At 41.7% G+C, this 13,409-nt stretch overlaps 1 protein-coding gene across 3 annotated transcripts in view; it reads right to left on the bottom strand.

Moving 5' to 3' along the window:
* Positions 1-13,409, bottom strand: part of TRAPPC12 (trafficking protein particle complex 12) — a 108,164-nt gene that overhangs the window by 40,085 nt on the left and 54,670 nt on the right. The gene's annotated exons all lie outside the window — the stretch shown is intronic.

Below are 13,409 nucleotides of genomic sequence, written 5' to 3'. Positions count from 1 at the left end.
TACAGACTGGCTGATAATACTCGATCTCAATTTATAGACTGTTAATGCTCCGATCTCCATTTTACAGACTGGCTGTTAATACTCGCTCTCCCGTTTACAGACTGGCTGTTAATACTCGATCTCAATTTATGGAGCACCATTTAATACTCGATCTCCATTTACAGACTGTGTTAATACTCTGATCTCAATTTTACAGACTGGCTGATAATACTCGATCTCAATTTATAAGGGCTAGCTTATTGTGCTCGATCTCCATTTTACAGACTGGCTGTTAATGCTCCGATCTCCATTTTACAATTTGGCTGTTAATGCTCCGATCTCCATTTTACAGACTGGCTGTTAATGCTCGATCTCCATTTACAGACTGGCTGGTATGCTCGATCTCCATTTACAGACTGGCTGTTAATACTCGATCTCCATTTTATAGACTGGCTGTTAATACTCGATCTCCATTTTATAGACTGTGTACTCCGATCTCCCATTTTACAGACTGCTGTTAATACTCCAATCTCCATTTTACAGACTGTGAGTACTTCGTCTCCATTTACAGACTGGCTGTTATACTCCAATCTCCATTTACAGACTTATTATTCGCCGATCTCCCATTTTGCTGGCTTATTACTCAATCTCCATTTTACAGACTGGCTGTGTACTCCGATCTCCATTTACCAGACTGAGAAGCGTAGCCGATCTCAATTTATAGACTGGCTGTTAATACTCCGATCTCAATTTATAGACTGGCTGTTAATACTCGATCTCCAATTTACAGACTGGCGCTGTTAATACTCGATCTCGAATTTATAGACTGGCGCAACAATACTCGATCTCTCAATTTACAGACCCAGCTTATTAATACTCGATCCTATTTACAGACTGGCTGTTAATACTCACAGTCTCAATTTGCAGCCCAGACTGTTAATGCTCCGATCTCATTTTACGGGCTAACATTAATACTCATCTCTATTTACAGACTGTAGCTGTTAATACTCGATCTCAGGTCCCCATGAGGCTATTGTGCTCCGATCTCATTTACAGGCTGGCTGTGTCTCCGATCTCCATTTTACAGGGCTGGCTGTTAATACTCGATCTCCATTTTACGGACTGACATTTGTACTCCGTCTCCGTTTACCGGACTTGGCTGTTGTACTCGATCTCCATTTACAGACTGGCTGTTGTACTCGATCTCCATTTTGAACTGGCTGTATGCTCGATCTCCATTTACAGACTGGCTGTTAATACTCCGATCTCCATTTACAGACTGGCTGTTAATACTCCGATCTCCATTTACAGACTGGCTGTTAATACTCCGATCTCCATTTACAGACTGGCTGTTAATACTCCGATCTCTCCATTTTATAGACTGTTAATGCTCCGGTCTCGTTTACAGGCTGGCTGTTAATACTCCGATCTCCATTTACCGGGCCGAAAAACATTCCCAAATACTCGATCTCAATTTATAGACTGGCTGTTAATGCTCGATCTCAATTTTATAGACTGGCTGGTAATACTTTCGATCTCAATTTACCAGACTGGCTGTTATTGCTCGATCTCAATTTACAGACTGGCTGTTAATGCTCCGATCTCAATTTACCAGACTGGCTTATTGTACTCCGATCTGGTTATGGGCTGGCTGTGAAGCCGCCGATCTCAATTTACAGACTGGCTTATTATTACCGATCTCAATTTACAGACATTGTGCTCCGATCTCCATTTGGAGACTGGCTGTTAATACTCTGATCCCTCGAATTTACTAGACTGTGGCGTGCTCGATCTCCATTTCAGACTGGCTGTACTCGATCTCAGTTTGCCAGACTGGCTGTTAATACTCGATCTCAATTTATAGACTGGCTGTATACCTCCGATCTCAGATTTTATAGACTGGCTGTATTTAATACTCCGTCTCAATTTACAGACTGGCTGTTAATACTCCGATCTCAAATTTACAGACTGGCTGTGTACTCTGATCTCAGTTTGCATGGACTGGTATTCTCCGATCTCCATTTACAGACTGAAACATTAATGCTCAATCTCATTTATAGATAGCTGTTAATACTCGATCTCAATTTACCGGAGCTGGCTGTGTACTCCGATCTCCATTTGCAGACTGTTAATACTCTGATCTCCATTTTACCGGACTGGCTTACCTGTACTCGATCTCAATTTACAGGCTGTGGCTGCATGCTCGATCATAATTTATAGGCCTGGCTGTTATACTCCGATTAGTTTTACGGACTGGCTGTCTTCATGCCTCGATCTCCATTTACGGGCATGGCTATTGTACTCCGATCTCCATTTACAGACTGAAAGCGCTGGCTGCTCGATCTCCATTTTACAGACTGACTTATTGTACTCCGATCTCCATTTACAGGCCCCGAAACACTGTCTCCGATCTCCATTTTACAGACTGGCTGGTAATGCTCCGATCTCCGACAGACCCCGGCTGTTAATACTCGATCTCCATTTACAGACTGGCACATTAATACTCTCCGATCTCCATTTTACGGACTGGCTGTTAATATCGATCTCCATTTACGGACTGGCTGTTAATGCTCCGATCTCCATTTTACGAACTGGCTGTTAATGCTCCACGATCTCCATTTACAGACTGGCGTAATACTCCGTCTCCCATTTATAGACTGTGTGCTCCGGTCATTTGAGCTGGCTGTTAATACTCCGATCTCGAATTTATAGACTGGCTGTTATGCCTCGATCTCCATTTTATAGACTGGCTGTGTGCTCCGATCTCCATTTTACGGACTGGCAGCAATTGTCTCCGATCTCAATTTACAGACTGGCTGTGTACTCCGATCAATTTGCAGACTGGCTGGTAATACTCCGATCTCAATTTACAGACTGGCTGCTAATGCCGCCGATTCGTTATAGACTGGCTGTTAATACTCTGATCTCAATTTATAGATACATTATTCTCCGATCTCCATTTGAAGCTGGCTGTTAATACTCTGATCTCCATTTACAGACTGGCTGTTAATACTCGATCTCCATTTTACAGACTGGCTGTTAACCTCCAGATCTCAATTTATAGACTGTTAATGCTCGATCTCCATTTTACACAAGACTGGCTGTATCACTCGATCTCCCGTTTTGGGCCGAAGCATTGTGTACTCCGATCTCCGTTTACGGGCGGCTGTTAATACTCCGATCTCCATTTTATAGACTGGCTGTTAATACTCCTGATCTCCGTTTTACGGGCCTTTGGCTGTTAATACTCCGATCTCAATTTATGGGCCGAACATTAATGCTCCGATCTCGAATTTACAGACTGGCTGTTTAATGCTCCGATCTCAATTCATAGACTATTGTCTCCGATCTCCATTTTACAGACTGGCTGTTAATGCTCCATCTCCCATTTTACAGACTGGCTGTTAATACTCGATCTCCATTTTACAGACTGGCTGTTAATACTCGATCTGCATTTACAGACTGGCTGTTAGCCTCCCGATCTCCATTTGGAGCTAGCTGTTAGCCACTCCGATCTCGAATTTATAACGGAGCTGTTAATGCTCAATCTCCATTTACAGACTAGCTGTTAATGCTCAATCCATTTTACAGACTGGCTGTTAATGCTCGATCTCCATTTACAGACTGGCTGTTAATGCTCGATCTCCATTTACAGACTGGCTGTTAATGCTCCGATCTCCCATTTACAAGACTGGCTGGCAATATCGATCTCCATTTACAGACTGGCTGTGCATGCTCCGATCTCCATTTTGGGCGCAGCTTATTATTCGCCGATCCATTTACAGACTGTGGCTGTGTAGTAACCGGATCTCCCATTTACAGACTGGCTCAGTAATGCTCCGATCTCCATTTACAGACTGGCTGTTAATACTCCGATCTCCATTACGGGCTTGGCTGTTGTACTCCGATCTCCATTTACAGACTGGCATTATGCTCTGATCTCCGTTTACAGGCTGGCTTGTTAATGCTCGATCTCAATTTTATGGGCTGTGTGCTCGATCTCCATTTACAGACTGGCTGTTAATGCTCCGATCTCCATTTACAGACTGGCTGTTAATGCTCCGATCTCCATTTACAGACTGGCTGTTAATGCTCCGATCTCCATTTACAGACTGGCTTGTTAATGCTCCGATCTCCATTTACAGACTGGCTGTGTATTACTCCGATCTCCATTTACGGACTGTGTTATTCCGATCTCCATTTTGCGGACTGGCTGTTGTACTCCGATCTCCATTTACGGGCTGGCTGTTGTGCTCCGTCTCCATTTTACGGACTAACGGTAATGCTCGATCTCCATTTACGGGCTGGCTGTTGTACTCCGATCTCCATTTACGAGACTGGCTGTTAATGCTCGATCTCAATTTACGGACTGGCTGTTAATACTCGATCTCCAAGATTTATGGGCTGGCTGTTAATACTCTGATCTCAATTTTATAGACTGAAACATTGTACTCCGATCTCAGATTTATAGACTGAAAGCTTATTGTATACTCCGGAGTCGATTTTTGGTTTGGTAGATGGTGAGAAAACAGGCTGTGTGACTCCTGTCACTTCACCTGAGACGGTGGCAGAAAGTTACCTGCCCCTTACCCTGTCAACTGCCCATGGACATGGGGGTGCTTCTGGATGTAAAAGCACATGTGAAAATATTTTGAACAAAGTGAAAATAAAAATACAACATCAAAATTTGTGGGATGCAGCAAAAGCAGTGCTGAGAGGCAGCTTTTTAGCATTAAATGCATATACTAGAAAAGAAAGATCTGAAACCAGCTTCCACCTTTGAAAACTAGAAGGAAAGAAAGAGCAATATAAGCCTAAAGTAAGCAGTAGAGAATAAAATAATAAAAATAAAAATATAATAATAAAAATTAGAGCAGAAATCAGTGAAACTGAAAACAGGAAATCAATAGACAAAATCAACCAAACCAAAAACATATTCTTTGACAAGACCAATAAAACTCTGACAAGACCAATAAGCCTCTCCCCAGGCTAGTCAAAAAAAGAGAAGACATAAACAACTAGTACTAGAAGTGAAGGATTATTACTGTGGATCCTACGGACAGTAAAAGAATAATAAAGGAATATTACGAACAGCTCTATGTCCACACATTTGGTAACTTAGACAGAAAAAGAAAAACCTTTCCAAAAAAGCAAGCCCCAGACCCAGATGGTTTCACTGTGAATTCCACCAAACATTTATGGAAGAAATGATATCAGTTCTCCACAATCTCTTCCCGAAAACAGAAGCAGAGGAATACTTTCTAACTTCTTATATGAGGCTGGCATTACCCTAATACCAAAACCAGACAAAGACGTTACAAGAAAAAAAATATATAGACCAATATGTCTCATGAACATAAATGCAAAAATCTTCAACAAAATTAGCAAACTGAATCGAAGAGAACTGAAGTCAACAAAAAATTAGCAACCAAATCCAACAATGTATAAAAAGAATTATAAACCATGACCAGACAGAATTTATTCCAGGTATGCAAGGGTGATCTAACATTCCAAAATCAGTTAACATAATCTACTACATCAAACAGGCTAAAGAACAAAAATCTTATCCATAGATGTAGAAAAGCATTTAACAAAATCCAGCACCAGCTCATGATAAAAACTCTCAGCAAACTAGGAATAGAGGGAAACTTCCTCAACTTGATAAAGGACATTATAAAACAACTGCAGCTAACAACATACTTAAGAGTGAGAAACTCAGTGATTTCCCCCTAAGATCATGAATAAAGCAACAATGTTCCCTCTCATCTCTTCTACTGAACATTGTACTGGAAGTTCGAGCTAATGTAATGACAAGAAAAGAAAACCAAAGGTACACAGAGTGGGAAGAAGGAAATAAAACTATTTGCTTAAAATGACATAATTATGAAGAAAAATCTCAAAGAACAAAAAAACTTCTAAACTAGTAAGTGTTTAAAAGTCACAGGATACAAGATCAATATGCAAAAGTCAACTGGCTTCCTAGATACTACCAATAAAAGATGGGAATTTGAAATTAAAAACACACTATCATTTCCCATATAAATAAGTGAAATACCCTAGGTATAAAATGGACAAAATAAGCACAAGAGCTGTAGGAAGAAAACTACAAAACTCTGATGAAAAAATTCACAGAGCTGAAAAAAATCAAGAGATATTCCACATTCATGGACAGGAAGACAATACTGCTAAAACAACAGTTCTTTACAACTTGACCTACAGATTCGATGCAGCCCCAATCAAAATCCCAGCAAATTATTTCATGGTTATCAACAAAATGACTCTGAAGTTAATATGGAGAAGGAAAACACTCAGAATATCCAACATAACATTAAAGAGAGCAAATCTGGAGGGCTGAGACTACCCACCTTGAGAGCTACTCGAAAGCTATTGTAAAAAGACTGGGTGACTGTGTGGTCCTAGAGAAAGAACGGACAAATAGATCAGTGGCCCCGAGCAGAAAGACAAGAAATTGCTCCTCACAAATATAGTCAGTTTGATCTGTGACAGAGGAATAAAGGAAATGCAATGGAGAAAGAACAGGCTTTTCCAAAAATGGTGCTGGGACAACTGGACGTCCACATGAAAAAAATGAATCTAGACACAGATCTTACATCTTACACAAAAATTAACTCCAATAACAGACCTACATGTAAAGTGCAAAAACTATAAAACTTTTAGAACAGAACACAGATGAAAATCTAGGTGACCTGGGTTTGTTGATAATCTTTTAGATACAACACCAAAAACATAATCCATGAAAAGAAAAAAATCAGTAAGCTGGACTTCATTAAAATTAAAAACATATGCTCTGTAAAACGTAGTATTAAAGTAATGAAGAGACAAGTCACAGATAGGAAGAAAATATTTGTAAAACACCTATCTAATAAAGAACTTGTATCCAACATATACAAAGAATTCTTAAAAATCAACAACAGGCCAGGTATGGTGGCTGATGCCTGTGATCCCAGCAGGTGGGGAGGCTGAAGCAAACTGATTGCTTTTTTTGGTTTCTACAAAAAACACAAAAACTAGCCAGGTGTGCTGTGTGCCTAAAGTCCCAGCTACTCCGTTGGCTGAGGTGGGAAGACTGCTTAAGCCCAGGGGCTTGAGGCTGCAGTGAGCCATAACTGCACAACTGGACTCCAGCCTGGGCGACAGAGTGAGACTCTGTCTCCAAAAAACAGACAATAAGAAAACGAATAACCCAACTAATAAATGGGCAACAGATCTGAACAGACACCTCACCAATAAAGATTTATCAATGACAAGCATATAAAGATGCTCATCATCATATGTCATTAGGGAACTGCAAATTAAAACAATGAGATGACACTATACACCTATCAGAATAGTGAAAAATCCAAAAAATGACAATACCAAAGGCTGGTTGAGGATGTGAATCAACAGGAACTCTCATTCATTGCTCTTAGGAAAGCAAAATAGTATGAAAGCCTTGGAAGATGCTTGGCAGATATTTACAAAGCTAAGAATACTTTTACCATAAAATCCAGCAATCACAGTCCTAGGGAGTTACCCAAGGATTGGAAAACTTGTGTCTACACAAAACCCTGCAAAAGAATGTTTATAGCAGCTTTATTCGTAATTGTCAAAAACCAGAAGCAACCAAGTTCTATTCTTCAACAGAGGAATGGGTAAATAAGCTGTGGTATATACACACAGCGGAATATTATTCAGAGATAATAAATGTACTATCAACCAGAAAAAGACAGTGGAACCATAAATGCACATTCCTAAGTGAACAAAGCCAACCTGAGGACCATACACTGTATGATTCTCACTATAAGACCTTTGGAAAAGGTGAAACTATGGAGACAATGGAAAGACTCCAAGTTCCCAGAGGTGGTGGGGGACTAATCCAGGGGTGGTGGTGGGGGGTTAGTTCAGGGGTGGTGGTGGGGGGGTTAGTCCAGGGGTGGTGGGGGATTAATCCAGGGGTGATTTGGGGGGGATCAATCCAGGGGCGATGGGGTATTAATTCAGGGGTGATGGGGGATTAATCCAGGGGCAATGTGGATTAATCCAGGGGTGATGGGGATTGGGGGGATTAATCCAGGGGTGATGGGGGATTAATCCAGGGGTGACGGGGGATTGATCCAGGGGTGATGGGGGGATTAATCCAGGGGTGATGGGGGATTAATCCAGGGGTGGTGGGGGGATTAATCCAGGGCTGGTGGGGGGGATTAATACACAGGGCAGTGAAACTATTCTGCATGACACTACGATGAACATGGAATGTCATTAATTTGTTGAAACCCACAGAATGGACAACCCACAGAGTGAACCCTAAGGTAAACTATGTACTTTAATAACAATGTACCGATATTGGTTTATTAATTATAATAAAAGTACTATGCTAATGCAAAATTTTTTTACTTACTAGTAAAAAAGCAAGATGTTATTAAAAACTGTGCAGAAGAAAGAGGGTATATGGAACTCTACTCGATTTTTCTGTAAATTACAAAAAGGGAAGATAAACCTAACTACACATATAATTTAAAATATAATACAGATGGTCTCTCCGACGTACTAGATGGAAAATGGAGTTTTTAATGAGCGTGGTTCAAATATGGGGGCTGCCACATGAAAAAAGATAAAATCAGATCCATTTCTTTGGGGTGAAGGACTGTGTTCTTGGGATCTCAAATTGAAACTTAAAATATGTATTTTTTTTGGTCAGAAATACTATTAAATATAGTGGCCAGCTGTAGCTGAAAGAGTAATATTAATACTTGATTAAAGGTACATTCCGACCAGCTGCAGTCTGGTCACCTGTGTCCCTGTCAGAACTTCAGAATCTCAGGCCCTGCCCAGACCTGCTGCATCAGGGCCTGCCCACCACAAGAGGCTGGGTGACTCCTGCGCACGCTGAGATGGAGAAGCACTGCTCTAAAACAGTACCTCACTGATGTGAAATTAAAATTCGCTAACTCAAAGGTTATCAGGTAATATCAATTATATTTTTCTAATGTCTCAAAATGCACACTGACCTTCCTTAGGATCAAATTAAAACAGGTAATCAGTAGTATACGCTGCCTTAATTATAACAGGTAATCAGTACTACATATAGCACATTCATTACATATCACACAGGAAAATGTCCCTCATTAGATATATATTGTTTCCTTGCTACCTCCACCCTTTTAAAAACCACACAGGCGTTTAAAGCCTAAATGGGGGTTAAGGGAAAAGAAGGTGATGAAATTCTGCCTGAACTTCTGTGAGGCCTTGGGGACCAAACGCCTACTTGTACCTGTGGACTCCGCGCTGCTGGAGCAGGTGGAGTTGAGCTGTGGTCAGATCCTCCTCCTCCAACAAACCTGACTTCCAGGTTCTTTTCAAATCTCCCACATGCTAAGGTGCTCCCATTGCTCCTGCTTTTGGGAGGTGGGGAGGATATTTTTGTGAACAAAATTTATCCATTTCTTCCTTACATTTGGGGGACATATTGAATAAAATCACAATTAAAACTAGCACTAATGTAGCAAAATCCTTTCAGAATTAAATTTTAACATTTTAAAAAGAAAATACATTAATGTTATTTAAAAAAATGATAATGAGCCCTTCCCCTGCCCCCCACGTAACAGTTAATAACTCAGCTGGGCGCGGTGGCTCATGCCTGTCATCCCAGCACTTTGGGAGGCTGAGGTGCACAGATCACTTGAGGCTGGAAGTTCGAGACCAGCCTGGCCAACATGGCGAAAACCCTGTCTCTACCAAAAATACAAATATTAGCTAGGCGTGGTGGCACACGCCTATAATCTCTGCTACTCGGAGGCTGAGGCAGGAGAACTGCTTGAATCTGGGAGGTGGAGGTTGCAGCGAGCCGAGATCGCACCAGCGCGCTCCAGCCTGGGTGACAGAGTGAGACTCCATCTCAAAAAGAAGAACATAAAAACCACAGTAACTCAAACTTCTGCGCATCCTCGTTCCCACGGAGGGTGATCGGCTCCTCCTGCTCCACCGGCCAGTCCCTCAGTCCAGACGGAAAACTGCAGCCTGAAGGGGGACTGCCTGGGGTTCTGTGGCAGGGAAGAGATGGCTGGCTGTGTCCTCATTATGGTGGCACTATTCCCTCACGCTGCCACCTCTCCTTGTAGATACTCGGTTATCAAGTAAACAAACATTCCCTAATCCCAATTCATCCAAAGCTGCCAACATACGTCCACCAGGCCACTTGGCAGCCGCTCTGCAAAGACCGTCAGCTAGAAGCTCTGGCAGCATCCCCCAAGCAATCCTCTCTCATGCTTCCCTCAGTGGGAACCTAAAAGCTGGGCCCTCCCCAGGTAGATGCAAAACCAAGAATGACAGTAGCGGTGACCCAAGCCGGCCAGGTTCTTCCTTAAACACGCTGTCATTGTTTGTGCCTTTCCTAGCAATACCTGGAGCAAAGTGAAGACTGAAGTGGAAGAAGATCTTCCTCCTCATTGACTTGTATCATTGAAAAAGTCTCGCACAGGTTAAAAATCTTAAAAGAATAAAAATCCGAAGGAAAAATATATCTACAACTTCATATGAAAGAGAAAAATGTAGGGAATTAAATCAGAAAGAAAAACACCCCTTCCTAGAAAAAATAGATGGATCATAGAATTAAAACAATAAATGGAAGCAGCTGGAGAAACCGCCTGTGCGCTCCAGGTGGGGCGTGTGAATTTCACTGAGCTGACATTTACTCAGCAGCTCCTGGCGCTGGGCAGGAGGGCCTGCACCCTGTGCACACAATGAGAGCTATGGGGTCCGCGTCCTCAAGGAAACCACTCCCCTCTTCAACAAGATACATACAGAAGCTGCTTTGGTGTAATTCATACTTTTGTCTTAAGTAAATGCACATAAAAATACCTTTAAGCTGATTCAGTCACCAAACCTAGCCCCTGTCTCTGAAGAGCCACCCTGGGAATCTCAGTGAAATCCTCCATGCTGAGGGTGGTTGTCAAGTGAGATAAAATATGCAAGGCTTCCACACCAGCCCTGAGGCCTATCTTTCTCCTGCAGGGAGAAAGAGCATTGGAAAGGGAAAAAAAAAAAAAAAAAAAAAGGAGAAGCTAGTCAAAATCTGTAAGGAAAAACAATTCCTAGTGGATCTATTTTTCTGGAAGATTCCCATGTATAGTTGTGACCTGCCAAAATCTAGGTTGGTATAAATACTGTAGAAGTGTTCTCATTAATCATTTAGAAAACATTAAATGAAAATACTCCTACAAAATTTATTTCAGACTGTCCCTTGCTGTGCTGAAAATCCGTACTGCTACTATAGAAAAGAGAAATGTGCCAGGAATCGCCCAGGCCTTGGTGCTGGGCAGTGAAAAATGAAAGGGAAAAAAGATGACATTTCAGTTTCCCTTCAGTGGGGTATGCTACCTTCTGCCACTCACCAGCTGTTTGTACTGGGTGGATCACATCCTCTCTGCAGCCTTTTGTGTCACCTGCGCACTAGGGCGTGAGGGCCCAGATGCAGCTAGGTGGCCGTGAGGCCAAAGCAGGTGTGCCATGAGGATGCCTGGATGCCTGTGCCACCTGCCTCAGAGAACGTGGCTGTGGGAGCCTTCCAAACCCTTTGCCCAATTTTAACAGCTTTACCCTTTCTTCAAAAAGGCACAAACTTACAAGTTTGCCCTGGCATTTCCGTCTCATTTTCAAGTTATGCGAATGCTTTGCTGGGAAGACTGCTTTGTATTGATTTCCCTCTGTCTCTGCATGTCTGCGTGTGTCCTTCCCTATCCTGACCTCAGCAGGCAGGACAAGCCATGCGCTTGGTTTCCCTCTGCTCAACGGTGGGGATACTGCTTGGTGTCTGTGCCCTGCCAAGCACACAGTGTCACACTTACAGCTCTCAGCAAGTCATTTTTGAGTTAAATGTGGCACTGTAAATTAAAAAAACACTAAAAACAACACAAAAACAGTGAGAAAGTCCTAAGAGAAAAAAATACCTTAAATATAAATGATTCACTTAAGTCTCCAAGCCCTGAAGCATGAAGACAAACTGAGGCTTGGGTCACTGCCTCTGTATGAGTCTGCCACAGCCATGTGCAACCCACGTGTGGCTTCAGCTACAGCCCAGTGACTGGCCAAGGCCTGTATCTAGTGCAGACAGGGTAAGGAGAGGTCTCCATTTGGGTGTTCTCATGGTAGATATGGAGCCCCAAACTGAAAATTCCCATATTTTTAGTGATTTGTTCTAAGAAAAGACTGAGAATGTTAGATTTCATAAAAACAGTGAGCAAAGTGAAAAGCAGTAAGATGAACTAATGAGCCTTCTCCAAACAAATAAAGCAGCAATCATGTGTCCAACAATCAACACTCGGGAGTTCTGATGCAAAGCATTGTGACCTGGAAATCTAACTCAAGCAGAACGTGGTCACTCTGCAAGGTGAGGTAATTTTGTCATGAAAAATAAAATCTGACATTTGAAACATGCTGAGTATTTAATTCTGAGATATCACGTATGGTTATGTGTTGATAAAAAAAAGTTTCAGAATTTAATTTGAGAACTCAAAATGTGAATTTCATGATTTTGAAGGGAGGATGAAAAAGGACGAAAGGCCCAGTGACAGTGACAGTGACAGTGTGCCTTTACGCACACAGAGGAGCAGACAGCTGAGGGACGAGTAGAGAGATTCTTACGCGCACAGAGGAGCAGACGACTGAGGGGCGAGTAGCGCGATTCCGGTTAATTGAAGTGTTTGCCCCATCCACTTTAATTTGACTTGAGGGTAATCCGTAAGGATTCACTTCTGAAGTACGATTTCGTGTGAAGTCATTACAGCTCCTGTAACTTAGACTAACCATCCAGATCTGAATTTAGTATTAGAAGCAGCACCGTACTTCTTAAACAGCATAGTGAAGATAATCAAGTTGCTTTATTTCCAATGGGAAGATCTTTTAGGCTCCTGTTTTCCCTCTAGTTGCATGGAAACTTGAAGTGAGCAATTTAATGCAGAACGTGGTACTTTAAAAATTCAAAGCACTAGGAAAGTTTACATGCTCACTGCCATCGTGAATGTTTCTTTGGAACGAGAAGCGTAATTCCAAACAACAGATTAAAAAGATGGTGGTGGGGGTCTGGAAAAATTTAACTCTCTGAGAGAGGATGAAATTAACCTTGTCAGGAATGGACATTTAATTTTCTTTAGCATAGTGAATATGTACAACACAAGAGTGAACCCAAGTGTAAACTACGAACATTTGTTAATAATGCTGTACCAATACCGGTTCATCAATCGTAACAAATGTACCACACCAATGCAAGCTGTCAATATAAAATGCAATGAATGATCTAGAAATATTATTCAGAGATATAATCCCTACCAACACTTTTCATGACTGCAAACCCTATAATGGGAGAAACAATCTGTACTAGTGTAACAATTTAAAAAATAAAAAAAAATCTAAAAGAAAATTAAAGAAAGAAGGCT

The sequence above is a fragment of the Papio anubis genome, chromosome 14, assembly GCF_008728515.1.
Source record: "Papio anubis isolate 15944 chromosome 14, Panubis1.0, whole genome shotgun sequence".
NCBI lineage: Eukaryota > Metazoa > Chordata > Mammalia > Primates > Cercopithecidae > Papio > Papio anubis.
The sequence above is the reverse complement of the archived record's forward strand: the minus strand, read 5'-3'. Positions and strand labels throughout refer to the sequence as shown.